Here is a 17,188-nt window from a genome sequence, read left to right on the forward strand (position 1 = left end):
ATGGCTAGCGATTGTGGTTGTAAAGTCAAATGGTCGTAAGTTGCACAGGTCGTAAGTCGATCAATATTTGTACATCCCTAGTGCATGCCACAATGTTTGGCACAGAATAAGTGGTCATAACTATTTGTAACAAGTAAAATAACTAAAGGGTTTATTTTCAAAGCACTTCCACCTAGGATATTTTTCCATACACAGGATCCTAAGAGTTGTGCTGAGACTAAGACTCTAATGTACTTACTATTTCAAAGTTTATTAATACTAACCTAAAATTATTAGTTTGCATATTGAAGAACAGTTCAAACTTAAACCATGTTTTATCAAGGCTTTCCATCCATAATCACAACTCTTCAGACAGCTCCTATTAGTTTGATGACTTACCTTTAAAGAAAGAAAAAGTGTGATTCAAGAGTTATCTATGAATACAGTGGATACCAAATCCACAGAGAAATTGAATTCCAAATCAACCATGATGAGTATTTAACAGAACTGCCTGTATGACATTTAATCCAAATGAACACCTTTTATTAGTAGTCAGTGGAGCTTGGTGAAAGAGCAGGGGTGCAGGACCCTGGCAAATCCAGGTTGGAATTCATGAACTAGCATTTAACAGCACTGCCACTTTAAGCAAGCTACTTACCCTTTCTAAGTCTCAGTCTCCTTATATTTTATATGAAAACTATACTTTGCAGGATAGTATTAATGAAGAAGAATGTGTTTATAAAGTGCCTCACTTAGATCTGATATATAAGTGCTCAATAAATGAGAGCTATTATTATCATCACAAAGCAATTTGTGTGAAAGAATTAGAAAAGAAAGGCAGAGTGTGATTTGAACCATAAAACAAACCAGCAGACTGGTTTATACAATTAATACATCAGGGCCATTGGTTTTAAGTGATCAAGTCTGAACAATAAAAAGAAATAAAGGAACAAAAAAGTAACTTAACTGCTATACTTTCTGAAGAGGCTAAGTACATTTGATCCTAAAATAAAACCCTTTAAATATGAACACTCTCACTCACAGTGGCAGAAAAAAGAAATGCGATAATCTTTGAGAAGAGCTTTATTCCTGCAAACCAAGACCAAAGTACATTAAAAGAGCAGGATCTGGGAAGTTGACATTATTGCTATCCCACATTCACACAGGGCTTCAGTTTCCAGGATATCAATCTGGCATCTTTCACACACATTGAATTAGAATCAGGTGGTTGTTTCACCTAGTATACACTAAACAAGAAGCACAGTAGTTTAACAAATATTGAGAAACATAATGATAACATATGTATCAAATGGGCATATGCACTCAAATCTCTGGAACAGCAACTGATTTGAGATGAAACTAAAATAAGGAACATGTATAATTGTCATGTTTGGAGTAGTAAGAGTCAAGAATATATAAACAAGTTGTATATACATGGTATAGGGTAAAAAAACTATTCATATATACAACAGCCCTGAAGTAGCATATAGATTGTTCATGACCAAACCCTTCATTAACACTATATTAGCCCAAGTTCTTATCACTAATTTCCAGATAGCAGATACCTACTGGATTATCTTTGCCAACATAATTCTAGAGTTGCCTCCTTTTCACCCCATACACACATAAATTTTTACTGCAAGATAAAATGCCATGTTCAGGGGAAACCTATCAACTTATCCCATTTATTAACCTGGTATGAACTCCTGATCTAAGATGAATGAATCACATTCTATTCTATTCCTGAGAGATACAGCTACAATCCCTGCTTTTGGATTCTGTGAGATATCCTAGTATTAAAATTTTCCTTTTCTTAAGTAAGTACCAGTGGTGTTTTAACTTGCAAGAAAAGTCTTAACAGATATATGATATAAATTGAGACAAACTATCAAAATCAGTTTTGACCTTAATTACACTCTTGAAATTTTGAAGACGAGACACTAACTCTGATATTCTATGATCTACAAATAGATAATACCTGAGAGATAAATTCATGGGGGTAGGGTTTTAACATTTAGATCATTTTAGGTAGCAGACTGATAGGGAGATAAAATTTGTATAGCATAAATTGTGTGCACCAAGAGTAATAACAAGAGCATATTTAAGCAGAGTTCTAATTCACCACTAATCCAGTCACTACACGTGATATATTTCACATACCAGTACTAACTTTTGAAAAACTAGCCAAATTGGTAGGTTCATAAATTAACACTTTAATCCTTGCAGTAAAATTAGATACTATATTCCTGTCTTGACAACTTTGAAAGCATGTAGAGCATTGTTATCTTACTTTTATTTTTAACAATGCTAAATTTAAGAAGAGTATAACCTGAATTGTCTCAGCCAAAGCTTGGGATAACTGAGTTGTATGAAATAAATCCAGACTCAAATTACTTGTATTATGAACATTACAATATTATTTAATGACACTCCAAAGAAAATCTCTAACTTTAGGTGAGATTCCTAGTTCCATTTTTGGTTCCCTTTTCTTTTTTTTTTTTTGTATTTCTCTGAAGCTGGAAACAGGGAGAGACAGACAGACTCCCGCATGAGCCCTACCGGGATCCACCCGGCACGCCCACCATGGGGCAACGCTCTGCCCACCAGGGGGTGATGCTCTGCCCATCCTGGGCGTCACCATGTTGCGACCAGAGCCACTCTAGCGCCTGAGGCAGAGGCCACAGAGCCATCCCCAGCGCCCGGGCCACTTTTGCTCCAATGGAGCCTTGGCTGTGGGAAGGGAAGAAAGAGACAGAGAGGAAGGCGCGGTGGAGGGGTGGAGAAGCAAATGGGCGCTTCTCCTGTGTGCCCTGGCTGGGAATTGAACCCAGGTCCTCCGCACGCTAGGCCGATGCTCTACCGCTGAGCCAACCGGCCAAGGCCTGGTTCCCTTTTCTTTTAAAGTCTTCAACTACCAACTCAAGCAAATGGCTCAGATTTGTCTAATCCTCACCTCTCATTCAAATTCCAGGACCATGGCTTCACCCACCTAACATGGAATACTTCTCCATCTGGATGTTTCACTACACCTCAAATTTCAAACAGTGAAACTTCACATTATTTTCTCAAAAGTTTTCAACTCTCAATGTCTCCCTCCTTTCACCTCACCTCCCACTCATGCCCCATTCTTTTCTGGCTTCTTTCCCCACCTTAGCAACATTCAATTACAGATCACATCCTCTTCCTCTACAAAACCCTTCTTACATGTCTTATGTGACACTAAAACTTATGATTTTCTTCTACTTCTTTGACATTCCCTTTCACCTTCCTCCCTGATTCCTCCTTTTCTACCCAATCTTAAATTCTGAAATTATTCAGAGTTCTGTACTCAGTCCTTTTCTTTTCTCAATTTACATTCTCTTTCAAAGGAATTCCATCTAATACCATTGCCTCAAACACCACCTGTCAACAGCCCTAATATCCTTTCTCCACTTCAGACTTCTTTTCTGGGTTCTAAACTTATAGATATATATAGTACAATGCCTATTCAAGTCTCTGTGTCTAACAGACATCTCAGACTCACTATGTACATCTACTCTCACACTAATCAACACTGCTTCTTCTGTTCCTTATACCATCATCTTCCCAGTGGCTCATTATTATAGCCATTCCCTATTCCTCCTTCTCCATGATGCTCACCATCAACATTCAATCATCTCCTAAAACGGAAGAAAATCCATTTACTTTGTCTACAACCACTACCTTGGTCCAAGCCATCATTATTCCACATCTTCCCCTCAACATCTAGCACACTAAAATTAAGGTGGTAAAAACTTACTTATTGGCTGTCAAGTTGGAGCTCAATGACAGAGTGCATGAGAGCAACAAGAATGAGGGCAAATGTAAGAATATACTGAAATTGATTGTTTCATATAGCCTTTAATATCATTATATCATATTTAATAAAAATTTCTAGGCCCTGGCCAGTTGGCTCAGCGGTAGAGTGTCGGCCTGGTGTGTGGGGGACCCGGGTTCGATTCCCGGCCAGGGCACATAGGAGACACGCCCATTTGCTTCTCCACCCCCCCCCCCTCCTTCCTCTCTGTCTCTCTCTTCCCCTCCCGCAGCCAAGGCTCCACTGGAGCAAAGATGGCCCGGGCGCTGGGGATGGCTCCTTGGCCTCTGCCCCAGGCGCTAGAGTGGCTCTGGTCGCAGCAGAGCGATGCCCCGGAGGGGCAGAGTATCGCCCCCTGGTGAGCAGAGCCTCACCCCTGGTGGGCGTGCTGGGTGGATCCCGGTCAGGCGCATGCTGGAGTCTGTCTGACTGACTCTCCCCATTTCCAGCTTCAGAAAAATAAAAAAAAAAAAATTTTCTATAAAATAGTTAATAAACCAACACTGTGTCTTTTGGAGAGGTAATAATATTATTATTTATTGTTCACTCACTATGTACCATACATTATTCCAAGTGCTTTATAGGTATTAAACTCTCAATCCTTTTTTTTTTTTTTTACTTTTATTAATTTTTAGAGAGGAGGGAGAGAGAGAGAGAGAGAAAGAGAGAGAGAGAAGGGGGAGGGAGGAGCAGGAAGCATCAACTCCCATATGTGCCTTGACCAGGCAAGTCCAGGGTTTTGAACCAGCGACCTCAGCATTCCAGGTCGACGCTTTATCCACTGCGCCACCACAGGTCAGGCCTCTCAATCCTCTTAACAACTCTAAATAGTAGGTATAAAATTAAGCCCTCCAGAATGTACATATACTAACTACAACAGTAGATTTTGCCTTAATCCTCCTTGTTGTATTTCTGGCATCCAGAATAGTGTCTGGCATACAGTAAGCACTCCAATATTTGTTGAATAAATAATGAGGAAATGAAGGCAAAAAGAAGTTAACTTGCAAAAAATTACCCACAGTAGCAGAGCCAGGACGTGAACCCAGGAAATCTGGTTTTATATTCCAGACTCTTCACCACTGGGTATGTATATATTTGGAAAAAAATTCCTCCTTCACTGTTTTGCTAATAAGAGAAAACGAGAGAAAGAAAAGGAAACTCTAGTTCAATAACATATAAACACTAGACTATAGTATGTCTGAATTTATTAATGTTCCTAATACAGACAATAGTACGCAGAGCAGAACAAGGGAAGAGATACAGATCAACAGGGTACTATAATGATTTTTTTAATTGAAATAAAGTTGATATATGATATTAATTTCAGGTGTACAATATAGTGATGCAACATTTAGACACCTTACAAAATGCTCACCATGTTAAGTCTATAACCATCTATTACCATATAGAGTATAATAAAATTTTAAAATATATACATGTCTACTGTTATAATATGTTCATAATGTTATTTAACATAGCATTATAATCAATCAACACTACACAGAAAAGTGTGAAATGAGGAATGTATGTATATCTAGATTGGCCAGTCCTTTTAAACAGCTTAATAGCATTCTATTACATGGAGGTATAATTTAATTCTCATCCATATCAATGAACAACTTGTTTCCACATTTGTATACCCATACACAACATAATAAATATCTTTCTTTCTTTTTTTAATTTTAGAGAGGAGAGGGAGATAGATAGAGAGAGAGAGAGAGAGAGAGAGAAGGAAGAGGAGGAGCAGGAAGCATCAACTCCCATATGTGCCTTGACCAGGCAAGCCAGGGTTTTGAACCGGCAACCTCAATGTTTCCAGGTTGACGCTTTATCCACTGCGCCACCACAGGTCAGGCTATAATAAATATCTTTGTACATGTATCTTTACATTTTAATATACAATAAATGTCTAAAAGTGGAATTTGAGACAAGGGTAATATACATCTTAAATGTTAATAAATATTGTCAAAATTTCCACCAAACATGCTGTGCTTATTTATATTTCCACCAAGAGTATAAAGGATTTTTTTGACAAGCTCATGGTTACTGAATATTATTAATCTTTGCCAATTCCACAAGTAAGAAATGGGACCTGATTTTCTCATTTGTATTTTAATTATCAGTAAAGCTGAATATCTAGTTACAATTTTCATGTTTATTGGCCTACTAATTGCCTATAAATATTCTTTATTATATACATATATCATGTTTAGAATCTCTGCCCCAGTTTAATGTTTGTCTTTTTTCTACATAAAAATCTTTTGTTTTTATGTACTCAAATTCATCACTCTTTTCTATGGCTTCTACATTTCACATCATGCTTATAGGAAAAAACCTTCCTCATCTCAGTATTATAAAAATATTCATCCATGTTTTTTCTGCTATTTTCATGATTATTTTGCTTTACTCTTTCATCATCCAGAATCAATTTTGGTAGAAAACGTTCTAGAACTTGCTTTTCTCATTCAACAATATATCCTAGATTCCTTTCCAAATTAACTATTTCAGTTAACTGTGCATCTAGAATTCTAAAATACACCCATATCACAGTTTTACTTAGTTATTTGTATTAATTTGTTGTATATAGCTACATAACTAATATATTTATTAGTTATCTATAGCACTAATGAGCATTTACATTTTCTCTTATTTTTCCACAGATACCAAAAATGCTGCTATAAATAATACCCTTCTACATGCCTCCTTATATACATTTTTTTAAACATACACATTAAGAATAGAATTACTGAGTCATTAATGTGTCCTTTTTTGATACTAACAAATTAACCTCCAAAATGATGTGCCTAATACATTTTCATTTTAAAAATTCATTCAAGATAGATTTAAGTGCTTTCTTTATGGTAGGTACTGCTCTCGAGGCTGAGCATACAGCATAATGGTAACCAACACAGATAAGGTCACTGCTTTGGTGATTAAGAGTACAGGCTCTAGAGACAGATTTGCCTGAGTTCAAATTTGGGATCAAAAGTACTAGATGTGACTGACTAGGCGATGGTGCAGTGGATAGAGCATCAGCCTGGGATGCAGAGAACCCAGGTTCAAAACCCTGAGGTCACTAGCTTGAGTGCGGTCTCACCAACTTGAGCACAGGGTTGCTGGCTTAAGCGTGGGATCACAGACATGACCCCATGGTTGCTGGCTTGAGCAAGGGGTCACTGGCTCAGCTGCAGCCCCCCAGTCAAGGCACATATGAGGAAGCAGTCAATGAACAACTAATGTGCTGCAAGAATTGATGCTTCTCATCTCTCTCCCTTCCTGTCTGTCCCTAATCTGTCCATCTCTCTGTCTCTCTTGCTAAGAAAAAAAAAGTAGATGTTTGACATTGGGCAAGTTACTCTATCCTTGTCTCTCAAGTTCCTTATCAAGAAAACAGTAATAATAACAGTACCTATTTCACAGGATTGTTGTGCCTATCATAAAGTATTTAAAGTTTTCTTATCAATATTGCTTAAATTTGCTATTATCAACTTTTACTTTTTCCAGTAAGAGATGTAAAATAGTATTTCATTACTGAATTATCATTTCTCTGATTATTAATAAGATTGACATATATTTTTACCTCTTCTATTTCCTAGTCTGTGATCTCCTCTTCAAATCCTTTGCCTATTTTTTTCTGTTGAAATGTTTGTATTTTTCTTTTTCTTTTTTTTTTTTTTACAGAGACAGAGAGAGTCAGAGAGAGGGATAGATAGGGACAGACAGGAATGAAGAGAGATGAGAAGCATCACTCATCAGTTTTTCATTGAGACACTTTAGTTGTTCATTGATTGCTTTCTCATATGTGCCCTGACTGTGGGGCTGCAGCAGACCGAGTAACCCCTTGCTCAAGCCAGCGACCTTGGGTCCAAGCTGGTGAGCTTTGCTCAAACCAGAGAGCCCGTGCTCAAGCTGGTGACCTCGGATCTCAAACGTGGGTCCTCCGCATCCCAGTCCGACTGCTCTATCCACTGCGCCACCACCTGGTCAAGAGGAATGTTTGTATTTTTTCTTAATGATTTGTTGGAGTCTTTACATATCCTGGGCATGAATACCTTGCTTGTTAAATATTATGTATATATTTTCTAGTTAATACCTAAGCTCTGATCCATAATTTACCAGGTTCTATTAATGGCCAAGTCACAAGAATAGCAGTATTGACTACTATTTTGCTAAGAGAATTTCAGGTCCTGCTCCCTATTTTAAAAGGTTTCTAACTGCTTAGAGTTATGGGAAAGAGGTAAAGAAATATTCTCCAAGCAATGGAAATTATAAGCTAAAGGTTTAAAGCAGTTTCTGTGTTATCACCACTTGTCTCCTAAATACCTGGTACAGTTTGAATGAACACAAAATCTCCTTACTAGCTTACAAGCTCCTTGTAGTCAAGTATGGTGTCATGCTTATGTTGGTATCACTTCCACAATGCCTAGCAGAGCTTTTACAGAGGAAGCACTCAAAATGTTTTTTACTGAATAGATTGCTATCTCTGTAATGGCATAAAAGTAGCTGAGTTAGTCAATGTGAAACAAGCAATCTCTTCCTCCTAAAAAATATACTCTGCAGTTGGCTCTGTACAGAGTCCTGTGTTGCTTAGGTCTCTTCCTCTTAAATTCACTGCCTGTTTCAAGTCTTTGTGTAGGTAGGGGAAAGGCGAAGCCCCTAGAAACCCACCTATGTGCTGCTGAGACCATGTCTGTGCTATATTTCTCACACTGTAGTCTGTTCTCACTGCATTATTTAAGAAAAAGTTCATTTCAGCACACCAAACAGCAGTTAAAGCCTTTTAACTTTTTTTTCTCTTCCCATATGCCTTGCTGGTAGGGCTCTGCTTTGCTAAGTGCTACTGGACTGGTTACTTTCCAGAATATCACTCTGGGCCATCTAGGCTTATAGTTTCATGTGAAACAATGAGACAATGTGGTGTAATGGAAGAAGTACAGGACTTCTGGAGCCAGACGACCTGGGACTGAGTGCTAGCTTTGCCATTCACTAACCACATCACCTTAATATCCCCAAGTCTCAGTTTCCTTCAGTTTTGAAATGAGAATAATATCAATAACATCTAACCCACCAGGGTCACAAAACTGAAGTAAGATTAGGTAACAATGCAAAAATATTTTATAGAGTATTCTACAAATATATGTCACTACTATATGAAATATGGCTCAAAAACTAAGTAAAAGGACTCTACCAAATAATTCACTTCATGATGGCAAAGTTATGTTTGACAGGGTCATGGCTGCATTTCCACAGCATGGCATATTTGTTGAATGAAAGATTAGTAGAATGATAGAAAATAAAAAGGGCACTCACCAGGTGACCTTAGTCAAATTAATAAATATCTAAGTTTCAATCTGCTCATTTGTAAAGTAAGAGAAACACCACCCACATCAAAACATTACTATAAAGATTTAAATAATATCAATAGAATATAACATAATGAATATTTTTCTATTTTCTTTCTGCTAAGCCAAAAATAACAATACTTATTTGTACAAAAGGCAGATACTGTTAACAGTTTTATAATAATTGGTACTGACTTAAATTCTTCAGGAACAGTCAAGGAACACTATGCTATCACCTGCCCTTTACGTGTGTGTGTGTGTGTGTGAGAGAGAGAGAGAGAGAGAGAGAGAGAGAGAGAGAGAAAGAGAGAGAGAAAGACATACAGAGACAGAGAGAGACAGAGAGAGGGACAGACAGATAGGAAGGGAGAGAGATGAGAAGCATCAATTCTTTGTTGCAGTACCTTAGTTGTTCATTGATTGCTCTTCCGTATGTGCCTTGACCGGGGGGCTACAGCAGACGGAATCACCCCTTGTGCAAGCCAGCAACCTTGAGCTCAAGCTGGTGAGCCTTGCTTAAACCAGATGAGCCCGCGCTCAAGCCCATGACCTCAGGGTTTCGAACCTGAGTCCTCTGTATCCCAGTCTGACGCTCTATCCACTGTGGCACCGCCTGGTCAGGCACCTGCCCTTTACTTTTAATACAAATTAATATATTAGCAAAGTAATTATTTAAATACTTTATCTCAACCATGTTTAAACTGCTACAGTTCACTGTGCCTTACTTACATGCTCATAAACCTGTATAATTAACCACTGCACCAATGAAGTTCGTCTTCTCAGAGACAAGTGATTCTTTAGGTAATCTATTCATAACAATATAACTACTAGTCAAAATCATTAAAGCATCAAAGCTATATAAAAATAAATTCCATGTTGTTCACAGCATATATGATGGGATATTAATGTTTTATTTAGTTATCAATATTTTAATGTACATAGTCCAATTCATATTATCCATCAGAATTAACGTTAGAGTACCTAACAGAGCCCCAAAATACATGAAGTATAAACTGACAGAACTGAAGTAAGAAATAGACAATTCAACAGTAATAGTTGTAGGCTTCAATATCTCAATTTCTTTTTAAGTGAGAGGAGAGGAGACAGAGAGACAGATTCCCACATGCACCCCAACGGGGATCCACCTGGCAACCCCTGCCTAAGGCCGATGCTTGCAATGGAGCTATTTTTTAGGGCCTGAGGCGGAGGCTTCAAAGAGCCATCCTCAGTGCCTGGCAAGATGCACCTGAACCAATCAAACAGTGGCTGTGGGAGGGGAAGAGAGAGAGAGGTAAAGAGAAGGGGGGTGGGGGGGAGGATAAGCAAATGGTCACTTCTTCTATGTGCCCTGATCGGAAATTGAAACCAGGACTTCCACACCCCGGTTGATACTCTACCACTGAGCTAAATGGCCAGGGCCAATGCCCCACTTTCAATAATGGATAAAACTAGGGAGGAAATTAGCAAGGAAAAAGAAACCATGAACATTGTAAACCATCTAGGCTTCACAGACATCTACAAAACACACTATCTTACAACAGGAGGATATACATTCTTCTCAAGTACACATGGATCAAGACAGACCTTAAACTAAATCAGAAAAAAAGTCTCAATAAAACTGTTTTCTAACAGAATGAAACGAGAAATCAATTAACAGAAGGAAATTTGAGGCCCTGGCCAGTTGGCTCAGCGGTAGAGCGTCAGCCTGGCGTGCGGGGGACCCGGGTTCGATTCCAGGCCAGGGAATATAGGAGAAGCGCCCATTTGCTTCTCCACTCCCCCCCTCCTTCCTCTCTGACTCTCTCTTCCCCTCCCACAGCCAAGGCTCCATTGGAGCAAAGATGGCCCGGGCGCTGGGGATGGCTCCTTGGCCTTTGCCCCAGGAGGCAGAGCGACACCCCCCCCCCCAGGGGCAGAGCATCGCCCCCTGGTGGGCAGAGCCTCGCCCCTGGTGGGCGTGCCGGGTGGATCCCGGTCGGATGCATACGGGAGTCTGTCTAACTGTCTCTTCCCATTTCCAGCTTCAGAAAAATACAAAAAAAAAAAAAAAAAAAAAGGAAATTTGAGAAATATTTTTTTTAAATCTGTGGAAATTAAACAACTCACTAAAAAAACCCAACAGGTCAAATAATAAATTACAAGGAAAATTAGAAATACTTTAAGATTAATAAGAATACAAATACAACACACCCAAACCTATGAGATTCAGTGAAAGCAATGCTTAGAGAGAAATTTATAATTATAAATGCCTGTTTTACAATAAAATTTCAAATAACAACCTAACTCTCCACCTTGAAAAAAAGAAAAGCAAATTAAACCCAGAACAAGCAGAAGGAAGGAAATAATAAAGATTAGAATGAAAATAAATAAAATAAAAATAAAATAGAGAAAAGCAAAAAAAACAGAAGCTGGCTCTTTGAAAAGATCACCAAAATCGGCAAACTGTTAGCTAAGACTGACCAGGAAAGAGAAAGAAGAGTCAAATTAATAAAATCAAAAGTAAAAGTAGGCCCATTACTAATGACCTTATAGAAACTATAAAATATTTTTAAAAGGATTATATTGGCCTGACCTGTGGTGGCGCAGTGGATAAAGCGTCGACCTGGAAATGCTGAGGTCGCCGGTTCAAAACCCTGGGCTTGCCTGGTCAAGGCACATATGGGAGTTGATACTTCCAGCTCCTCCCCACCTTCTCTCTCTATCTCTCTCTCCTCTCTCCCTCTTCCTTTCTCTCTCCTCTCTAAAAAAAAATGAATAAATAAAAAAAAGGATTATAAAGAATACTATGGCCCTGGCCGGTTGGCTCAGCGGTAGAGCGTCGGCCTAGCGTGCGGAGGACCCGGGTTCGATTCCCGGCCAGGGCACACAGGAGAAGCGCCCATTTGCTTCTCCACCCCTCCGCCGCGCTTTCCTCTCTGTCTCTCTCTTCCCCTCCCGCAGCCAAGGCTCCATTGGAGCAGAGATGGCCCAGGCGCTGGGCATGGCTCTGTGGCCTCTGCCTCAGGCGCTAGAGTGGCTCTGGTCGCAATATGGCGACGCCCAGGATGGGCAGAGCATCGCCCCCTGGGGGGCAGAGCACCGCCCCTGGTGGGCGGGCCGGGTGAATCCCGGTCGGGCGCATGCGGGAGTCTGTCTGACTGTCTCTCCCTGTTTCCAGCTTCAGAAAAATGAAAAAAAAAAAAAAAAATTAAAAAAAAAAAAAAAAGAATACTATGAATAATTGTACACTAAAAATTAGACAACATAGATGAAATTAATAAATTCTTAGAAACTACCAAAACTGACATAAAATAGAGATTCTGAACAGACATATAAACAAATAAAGAGATTTTAAAACCGTCTAGAAATTAAATTTTAAAACTTCCATACCAAGCCCAAGTGGTATCAATGGTAACTTCTACCAAATATTTAGAAAGCAAATTAATAATCTTTCACAAACTCACCCCCTCAAAAAAAAAAAAAAACAACAGTAAAGAAGAGAACACTTTCCAATTCATTCTCTGAGGCTAAAATTACCCTAATACCAAATCAGACAAAGACAGCCTATGAAAACTACAGACAACTATACCTTAGGAAAAAGATACATGTAAAAATCTTCAACAAAATAATGGCAAACCAAATTAACAACATATAAATACACACAAAACCCTGACCTTCATGGAGGATTCCTTTTTTTTTTTTTTTTTTTTGTATTTTTCTGAAGCTAGAAACCGGGAGAGACAGACAGACTCCCACATGCGCCCGACCGGGATCCACCCGGCACGCCCACCAAGGGGCGACGCTCTGCCCACCAGGGGGCGATGCTCTGCCGCGACCAGAGCCACTCTAGCACCTGGGGCAGAGGCCAAGGAGCCAACCCCAGCGCCCAGGCCATCTTTGCTCCAATGGAGCCTTGGCTGCGGGAGGGGAAGAGAGAGACAGAGAGGAAGGAGAGGGGGAGGGATGGAGAAGCAAATGGGCGCTTCTCCTGTGTGCCCTGGCCGGGAATCGAACCCGGGACTTCTACACGCCAGGCCGACGCTCTACCACTGAGCCAACTGGCCAGGGCCGAGGATTCATTTTAATGGGTGGAAAGAGATTAATTACAACATAAACACTAGACGATACACGCAAAGGAGGATAATAATTTTAAAAAAGGATTGGGATTACAATTTTAGATAGGACAGCCAAAGAAGGTCTGTCTCACTGAGAAGATGACATTTATGTCAAGACCTGAATGTCAAGAGGCAACTTTACAAATATGTAGAAGAGAGTTCCAAGAAGAAACAGCAAGAACAAAGAGCAGATTAAGTGAGGGAAAGAGTAGTGCATGAGGGCCTTACAGAGAATCAGATTAACTGACTAGCCAACTGCCAATTTTATCTGACAAAAATCAATACTAACCTAAAAATAACACAACTGAAAACTGGAGGCAGACAACACCAAGCCTAGACTCAATCAACTCTACAAATAAAAAAAAAAAAAAGAAGAAGATGAGAAAACAAAGGAGTGCAATCCAAATGAAACCACAAGAGACACTTTCGAGAGATGAACTGAGTGATATGGAAATAATCAAACTTCCAGATGCGGAGTTCAAAATAATGATTGTAAGGATGCTTAGGGATCTTAGAACAACAATGGAGGGGGAGTTTGAAAACCTAAATAAAGAAATAGCAAGTATAAAAAAGAATCAGTTGGAGACGACAAATACAATATCAGAAATAAAGACCACAATGGAAGGAATTAAAAACAGGATAGATAGAGCAGAGGATCGAATCAGCGAGTTAGAAGACAACTGGAATGAAGGCATGAAAGCAGAGAAGAAAAGAGAAAAAAGACTCAAAAAGTCAGAGGAAACTCTTAGAGAGCTCTGTGACAACATGAAGAGAAATAACATCCGCATCATAGGGGTTCCTGAAGAAGAAGAAAAAGAACAAGGGATAGAGACTTTGTTCAATCATATCATAGCTGAAAACTTCCCTAAATTAATGCAAGAGAAACTCTCACAAATCCAAGAAGCACAGAGGACTCCATTAAAGAGAAACCCAAAGAAACTTACACCAAGACACATCATAATTAAAATACCAAAGCTAAGCAATAAAGAGAAAATATTAAAAGCTGCAAGAGAAAAAAAAGTTATCACCTACAAAGGAGCCCCCATAAGGATGACATCTGACTTCTCAACAGAAACACTTGAGGCCAGAAGGGAATGGCAAGAAATATTCAAAGTAATGCAGAACAAGAACCTACAACCAAGACTACTTTATCCAGCAAGGCTATCGTTTAAAATTGAAGGAGAAATAAAAAGCTTCCCAGACAAAAAACAACTCAAGGAATTCATTACAACCAAACCAATGCTGCAGGAAATATTAAGGGGCCTGGTGTAAACAGATAAAGTGGGAAAAGAATACAGAAAAAAGAAAAAGAAAAAGGAATACACCTTTAAAGAAGAAAATGGCAATAAACAACTACATATCAATAATAACCTTAAATGTAAATGGATTAAATGATCCAATCAAAAGACATAGGGTAGCTGCGTGGATAAGAAAACAGGACCCATACATATGTTGTCTACAAGAGACACACCTTAGAACAAAAGACACACACAGATTGAAGGTAAAAGGATGGAAAAAAATGTTTCATGCAAACGGAAATGAAAAAAAAGCTGGGGTAGCAATACTTATATCAGACAAATTGGACTTTAAAACAAAGGATATAGTAAGAGATAAAGAAGGCCACTACATAATGATAAAGGGAGTAATCCAACAGGAAGATATAACTATTATAAATATCTATGTACCTAATATAGGAGCACCCAAATATATAAAACAGATTTTGATGGATTTAAAGGGCGAGATCAACAGCAATACTATAATAGTAGGGGATTTCAATACCCCACTAACATCACTAGATAGATCCTCAAGAAAGAAAATTAACAAAGAAACAGCAGACTTATTGGAAACACTAGATCAACTCGATTTAATAGATATCTTCAGAACCTTTCACCCTAAAGCAGCAGAATATACATTCTTTTCAAGTGCTCATGGTACATTCTCTAGGATAGACCACATGTTAGGGCACAAAAGTGCTCTCAACAAATTTAAGAAGACTGAAATCATATCAAGCACTTTCTCCGATCACAACGGCATGAAACTAGAAATGAATCACAGCAGAAAAGCTCAAAAATTCTCAAACACATGGAAACTAAATAGCAGGGTGTTAAATAATGAATGGATTAAGAATGAGATCAAAGAAGAAATAAAGAAATTCCTAGAAACGAATGACAATGAGCATACAACAACTCAAAATTTATGGGACACAGTGAAAGCAGTGCTGAGAGGGAAGTTCATAGCACTACAGGCACACTTTCAGAAGCTAGAAAAAGCTCAAATAAACAACTTAACCCTGCATCTAAAAGAATTAGAAAAAGAACAGCAAGTAAAGCCCAAATGTAGTAGAAGGAAGGAAATAATAAAGATCAGGGCAGAAATAAATGACATAGAGGCTAAAGAAACAATACAGAGGATCAATGAAACTAGGAGCTGGTTCTTTGAAAAGGTAAACAAGATTGATGAACCTTTAAGTAGACTCACCAAGAAAAAGAGAGAGAGGACTCAAATAAATAAAATTAGAAATGAGAGAGGAGAAATAACAACTGACACAACAGAAATACAAAATATTGTAAGAAAATACTATGAAGAACTGTATGCCAAAAAACTAGACAACCTAGATGAAATGGACAAATTCCTTGAAACGTACAATCTTCCAAAAATCAATCTGGAAGAATCAGAAAACTTAAACAGACCAATTACACCAAAGGAGATCGAAACAGTTATCAAAAAACTCCCAACAAAGAAAAGCCCGGGGCCGATGGCTTCACAACGGAATTCTACCAAATATTCAAAGAAGAACTAACTCCTATCCTTCTCAAACTATTTCAAAAAATTCAAGAGGAAGGAAGACTTCCAAACTCCTTTTATGAGGCGAGCATAATTCTGATTCCAAAACCAGGCAAAGACCACACAAAGAAAGAAAATTATAGGCCAATATCTCTGATGAATATAGATGCTAAAATCCTCAACAAAATATTAGCAAACCGGATCCAACAATATATGGAAAAAATCATACACCATGATCAAGTGGGATTTATTCTGGGGAGGCAAGGCTGGTACAATATTCGTAAATCAATCAATGTGATTCATCACATAAACAAAAAGAAGGAGAAAAACCATATGATAATTTCAATAGAACCAGAAAAAGCATTTGATAAAATCCAGCACCCATTCATGATCAAAACTCTCAGCAAAGTGGGAATACAGGGAACATACCTCAACATGATAAAAGCCATCTATGAGAAACCCACAGCCAACATCATAATCAATGGGCAAAAATTAAAAGCAATACTCTTAAGATCAGGAACAAGGCAGGGGTGCCCCCTTTCACCACTCTTATTTAACATAGTCCTGGAAGTCCTAGCTACAGCAATCAGACAAGAAGAAGAAATAAAAGGCATTCAAGTTGGAAAAGAAGAAGTAAAACTATCATTATTTGCAGATGATATGATATTGTATATAGAAAACCCTAAAGTCTCAGTCAAAAAACTACTGGACCTGATAAATAAATTCAGCAAAGTGGCAGGATATAAAATCAATACTCAGAAATCAGAAGCATTTTTATACACCAACAATGAACAGTCAGAAAGAGAAATTAAGGAAACAATCCCCTTCACAATTACAACCAAAAAAATAAAGTACCTAGGAGTAAACTTAACCAAGGAGACTAAAGACTTGTACTCGGAAAATTACAAAACATTGATAAAAGAAATCAAGGAAGATACTAACAAGTGGAAGCATATACCGTGCTCATGGTTAGGAAGAATAAACATCATTAAAATGTCTATATTACCCAAAGCAATTTATAAATTCAATGCAATACCAATTAAAATACCAATGACATACTTCAAAGATATAGAACACATATTCCAAAAATTTATATGGAACCAAAAAAGGACACGAATAGCCTCAGCAATCTTAAAAAAGAAGAATAAAGTGGG

The 17,188-nt window shown here is 38.4% G+C and overlaps 1 protein-coding gene across 2 annotated transcripts in view; it reads right to left on the bottom strand.

The window, feature by feature from the left end:
* The window catches only part of ZFYVE9 (zinc finger FYVE-type containing 9), a 164,217-nt gene that overhangs the window by 126,323 nt on the left and 20,706 nt on the right, over positions 1–17,188 (bottom strand). The gene's annotated exons all lie outside the window — the stretch shown is intronic.

The sequence above is a fragment of the Saccopteryx bilineata genome, chromosome 3, assembly GCF_036850765.1.
Source record: "Saccopteryx bilineata isolate mSacBil1 chromosome 3, mSacBil1_pri_phased_curated, whole genome shotgun sequence".
NCBI classification, from domain to species: Eukaryota; Metazoa; Chordata; class Mammalia; order Chiroptera; family Emballonuridae; genus Saccopteryx; species Saccopteryx bilineata.